General features: G+C 45.0%; 1 long non-coding RNA gene across 7 annotated transcripts; it reads right to left on the bottom strand.

The window, feature by feature from the left end:
* Window positions 1-1,353: 1,353 nt before the first annotated feature.
* Window positions 1,354-5,286, bottom strand: LOC109732316 (uncharacterized). 7 transcript variants are annotated; one of them, XR_012181741.1, is made up of 6 exons: window positions 4,868-5,286; window positions 4,648-4,783; window positions 3,920-4,048; window positions 3,405-3,548; window positions 2,944-3,027; window positions 1,354-1,575 (listed from the first exon to the last, which is right to left on the bottom strand). It is a non-coding gene; the product is annotated as an uncharacterized lncRNA (long non-coding RNA). The 7 variants fall into 7 exon arrangements; XR_012181742.1 differs by having other exon boundaries at window positions 4,564-4,783; XR_012181740.1 differs by having other exon boundaries at window positions 3,916-4,048; window positions 4,868-5,282.
* Between the last annotated feature and the right edge of the window lie 435 nt (window positions 5,287-5,721).

Here is a 5,721-nt window from a genome sequence, read left to right on the forward strand (position 1 = left end):
AGGAAATGGCTGCCATGTGGTGAATGGCTGCCACTTAATCGCCTTGCGGCTTGACACCGCATTGATCGACGACGTGGGTCGTGCTTGACTGGTTGGTCAGGTGGTTTTGCCTCCGCGAGCCCCGGCAGGCCCTACTGGGGCGCCTCGAGCGCCTGCTTCTAGGGGTGGCCTGGCCCCTTTCCAGGCTCGCCTGCTCGGCAAGGGAGGCCCTTCTCTTGTCGATACTGTGCTTCTCCAGGTTGATCTTGGTTTCTCTGGGCTGCATGCTGGTTCTTCAAATCTCTTGGTTCTTTGATCTCTGACTTGGGCTGGTGCTTCAATCTTGCTCTTGTGCCTGTGCACAGTCTGGGCAACAGACCAAGGGCTTGTTGCACCGACAATCAGCAAGCTTCAGATATCAGAGGAAGAACTAAAGGTCACATACACGTTTCAAGGAATTAATCCTAGAAGGAGTCATCCTCAGGGAAAGATCACGTTGCCAGTGATGTTTGGGGGAGAACTAAACTATCGGACCGAGCAGGTTGTATTTGATGTTGTCGACCTCCCCCTGCCGTACAATGGGATTCTTGGACGCCCAGCTCTAGCAAAATTCATGGCGGCATCCCACTATGCCTACAACACCTTGAAGGTGCCAGGGCCGGTAGGAGTCATTTCCATTCCGTCATATTAGAAAGACAATCATTTGCATGGATAAGATGTACCGGGACGCAGTCGCAGCAGAGGCCACGGCGGCAGCAGTTCCCGCCAAGGAAAACAGTGGAAAGAAGAAGGAAAATAAGGACACCTGTAAGGAATCCGGTTGTCACCCGCTTCCCGTTGCAAAGGATACCACTACACCACAACACTACATCCCCAACAACCAGGTTGGTGGGGAATACAACTTGTTCCAACAAACAGTCGGTCGGGAAAAACTATTGCCGACCAACATTGTCTGTTGGGGAAAGTCCAGACGGGAAAACCCTTTCCCGACCAACATAGCTTTCCTGACCGACTGCTTGATGGCTATGGAATATCTTTCCCGACCAACAGCCTGTTGGGCCTACCATGGGCCTTTCCCGACCAACAATCTGTTGGGGCAGCTACAGGCCTTTCCCGACCGACTATTGGATAGGGTATTCTTTCCCATCCAACATTCTGTTGGGCCTAGCATTAGGCTTTCCCAACCGACTACCGGACGAGGTTTCTTTTGCCAACCAACAATCAGATGGGGTTTTCTTTTGCCGAACAACAGTTCATTAGCATTTTGTTTAGCCAACCACAACTTCAATTAACATATGGTACTGATTGTCACATACATATAGTTAATGTGCTCTAAGCATAATCACCCAAACACCATACATCAGGCTCACATCGGGACCACCAAACATTTTTTATTCCATTAAGAAATTGGCACATACATACATTTCAATCTGTTCTAAACAAAACCATTGAGACACCATACATCAGGTTTACAAAAGGACAACCAAAAGATGCAAGTACGAGACATCAGTTGTACAAAATGAAAGCTAAAACATCTAGATGACGTGGATCGTTGGCTTCATGGTTCCTTGTGAGTGTAGTCCTTCTGTTTGCTTCCTGCAAAAGTTAATCAATTCGCAATTATAATACACTATTAGAAACTATACTACAGTACCAAAACCAACATACAGGATCATCGCATTCTCAAAAATATAAATAGTAATAAATACAGAGAATTCAATAATCATGTGTTAACAGTAACGTTGATCCTCGGTTGAGATTGTTAGCACTAATCTCGATATTTTGTATCCGCGTACTTATTTTGCTTTCGTTATGCATGTAACATAGATGGTCTAGGAGAATATAGTTGTCGAAGCTTAAATCGAGTGGGCGGAGGAGGTGAGATACCGGGCTGCCGTGCAATGCGGCACGCATGGTGAGATGCCGATGGCGGCGTGAAGCCGCGGTGCTGTGCGATGCACCACGCCCTGTGAAGCGGCAAGGCGCTTGACAACTGGAATGGCTGGACAAATATCAGCTAGAGGAGAATAGGCAAGTTAGTTTGTTTGTTAGCTGCATGGCTGCTGACCAGGTGTGTGGCCGTTGAGTGGAGCTGCGCAAGTGGACATGCATGCATGTAGGGATTACTAAGTGCATGGAGTTAGTTGTGTGAGTGGGCGTGAGTTAGTGCCTAGACGTGACGTTAGTGGCCGGATGTGGCGCCTGAGTGGTGCGTGAAGGTTAGCTCCCTATGTATATATAAGTTACAATGAGAAAAGAGAAAAGAGGCTGAGAGGGCTCGAGGAAAAATGAAGCATATGTGCTTTTCACCAGGAGACAAGGCAAAGTTAGTTTTCTCCATGGTTAAGTGTTTTTGTGTGTGTCCTTGTGTTATTGAGAGAAGATAGAAACCACAAGAGAGATGTGAGAGGAAGAAGAGGTGCTGCGAGAGGCAGCGCCAACAGAGATCACCCCAGCCGGCCCACCATCTCCATAAGGAGTTGATAGGTCAGCAAAGGCATTTGTTTCTTCTCTTTAAAAATAAGATAAATTACTCTATTGGCATAGGGGAAAAAATTGGAGTGTGCATGATCTTGAGGTAGCAGAAGAGTTTGAAGCATCTATTTGTGTTTATAAATTAATTCTGTAATATATAAATCATTGATTCTTTTGCATTTGTGTTACTGCCAGCATCTCATTCTGAACAGTCTATAGTTTGTGAAACCATTCTCATTGCAAACTTGTCAAAAACTAATAAGAAAACCCAACCTTCTTTTTAAAGGGACCTGCTTATCCACTAACTACAGTTACCTGAATAATTTTAGCATTCAAATTAGTAGCATTACCAACCTTGGGTTCAATAAATAATTTTACATCAACTTAATTCAAAAGGATCAATCTAATATAGTACGCATATTAAGAAGCTACATCAGTTGCGATGAACATCATTCCTATCCGCAGCAAGAGTTTTCAATGTGCACAAACCTTGACAAATGATGTCCGCTCGTCGGCTTGCCTTTCACCAGACCAGGATGTGCGCCACTCAAAATTCCTGAACAATAGTGGTTGCTAATCAACCGAAACAGGAGAAACAAGGATTCAGGCTAACCAGCTGAAGCAGGATAAAAGATGCACCAAAACAAGCTAGAAACGATGTGCACACGTCAGCATGCATCCTTACAAAAGGAGCACATAGGAGATTTCTTTTCACCAAAACGAATAAGAGAAAAGAATGGCGCTGAACTAAACAAAGGGAAGTGACCATAAGTTGAGTAATATTGTTAAAAACGACGATCAACAAAACTCATTGGAATAAGATTTAAATTACATGGTCGAATAAGATCTCCTTATCTCGATGAATCTCAAACTGGGATTTCGATATCTCAATAAATCTGAGATTCAGAGTTTCTAAAAGCTGCAATAATGCTTTACAAATTAGAGCTTACCTAAAAGTAAAGAATATCTTGCCCAGAAGCCGAGGTAGGGACTCATTGAGTATGAGTATGACTATAAACTGCAAACTGTACGCTAGCTCTAATCTTGGTTGAAAGTTTTGAGAGCCAATTCTGAAGGCATCACACTGTCAGTACCTGCAACATCTCAAGTAATATGAATACCAGTTTTGTGTAAATCATGTACTAACATTAAAAATCAATGTTGAATTTACACAACCATACTGTCAGCAACAAAGGCATGAATGAAACAAAAAGAATGTGGCCTATCTTATAATAGTAGGAAGAGGAACATAAATCCATATTCTCCTTGCAATGTGGCTTATCTAATAAAAGTACGAAGAGCAAAATAAATCTATGTTCTCCCAGCATTCTATGGTGCATGTTTTGCCTTGTTTGTGAGCAGAAGAATATGCAGGCCACTGTGAAAGTCAAGCTGTGCCAAACAATAAACATTCCAAGTTTCAGATAGGATATGAACCAAGAAAATACTGATTTTCCATACAGACATCACACTTGTGGTGATTTCCGCGAAGAGGTGCAAGCTGTTGGCGGCGTGGGATGGCTTCGGCTCCGAGTCCAGCATTGCTGCGGCGGCCTCCCACTCCGTCCAAGTGTATGGGATGCAAAGAAGAATCCTGGGAAAATATGGGATACATGAACTATTCTGGAAGTTACAGAACTACTGAATCAAATTTAAAGAGAAAATTAAACTGTAAAATCTATAGAAGCATGACTGAATAAATACAAACTGCTAGATATGTATTTTATCTTCATTCCAGAAAAACTGAACTAAGTTTAATATAGTCTTATGTTTGCCAGAATTCTACAATGCTTAAATAGAAGTCTGAAACAGTAGTATGATTATTTGGACTTTTTGTGGAACCTGAAGCTAGTTCTTAGGGTTGTCCCTCGTCTCAAAGCACAGATATGTGGATACATTTTTCGATATATATATAAAGTAATGAATTTTCATGTGATGAATACCCTTGTATTGACCTTCAGGCACACATAGCATAATATGATAGTCTGGCAAGGGTTCAAACATCACAACCTACAACTCACAAGCTCTGAAGTTCACAATTCAATCACAACCAGTTCATAAAAAATAGTAGCTAATTAAGGTTTCCTGCAACACTACTGAAAGGAATACCTGTAGCATAGATTCTTTTTTTCAGTAATAGCATCAAGCTTGTTCTTCTCAAGTTCTCATATCCAGAAATCACACGAGATGTACCTCTTAGACTGCATTGCCGGCTACCCCATTAGCAGATAGAGCCCCTGTTTTTGATGCTCTGCTTGTTGCTTGAGCTCGAGCTCACATCCAAAACGATGCTTGCTGGATAGAAGTACTATTCCAAGTCATGGCTGATCTGAACGGAAAAGGGAAAAGCAAATAAATCAACTAATGGCTGGGGATGGGTGGAGAGGGAGAGGAGAGTGAAAAGAACACACACCACCGGTGGGAGGGGAATCACCAGCAGTCAACGACCGGATCCTTCTTCAAACGAACCGGCGAGCGCAGATCGGAGGAAGCCCATGGCGTGGTGGCGGTGGTGGCGGCCCCTGGGTGACGACTGACGAGCGAGGGCGCGAGTGCTCTCTCTCGCAGGTGACCCACCTCTCCCTCCCTCCCTCCCTCCCTCCCTCTCTCAGCCCCGGATCTGAGGGGGATGGCGGCGTCCACCACCGCGCCTTGGCCTCTCCCTGAACTCCAGCGCAGGGTTACTAGTGTTCGGCGCCTAAGCAGTGGGGGTGCAGGAGGATGAAGGAGACAGGTGACGGCGTGGTGGAGATGGCGGGCGGTCGGCGGCGTGCGGGCGGCGGCGGAGGGAGTGCGTGAGAGGATTTAGGTTTTTGGGATTTGGATTTGGTTGTGGCACCTATCGAAGGCCGAATGGAAAAATAGGAAGGAGGCTTGGCGCTAAGTTTTTGGCCCGCGCGCGCAAAGACGGGCCGGCCCAATTGGCGATGAACAGTCGGTCGGCATTAATCCCCGACCAACAGTCTGATGGAGATATAAGCTTTCCCGACCGATAGTCCAATGTGAAACATCCAAGTATTGCCGACCCACGGTTGGATACATTACATCAGTATTACCGACCAACAGTTAGATAGAAGTTTTCTCGACCCACAGTCTGTTGGCAAAATTGACTTTTCCCAACACACATCGGTAGGGAAATCTACTGCATGGTGTAGTGTACTCCGAAACCCTGAGGCTACTGACAGAATAGTGGAGTGGGCTTTGGAGTTGTCCAGCTTTGGCCTGAAATTTAAGAGGACATCAACGCTTCAGAGCAGGGCATTGGCA

The sequence above is a fragment of the Aegilops tauschii genome, chromosome 4 (assembly GCF_002575655.3).
Source record: "Aegilops tauschii subsp. strangulata cultivar AL8/78 chromosome 4, Aet v6.0, whole genome shotgun sequence".
Taxonomy (NCBI): domain Eukaryota; kingdom Viridiplantae; phylum Streptophyta; class Magnoliopsida; order Poales; family Poaceae; genus Aegilops; species Aegilops tauschii.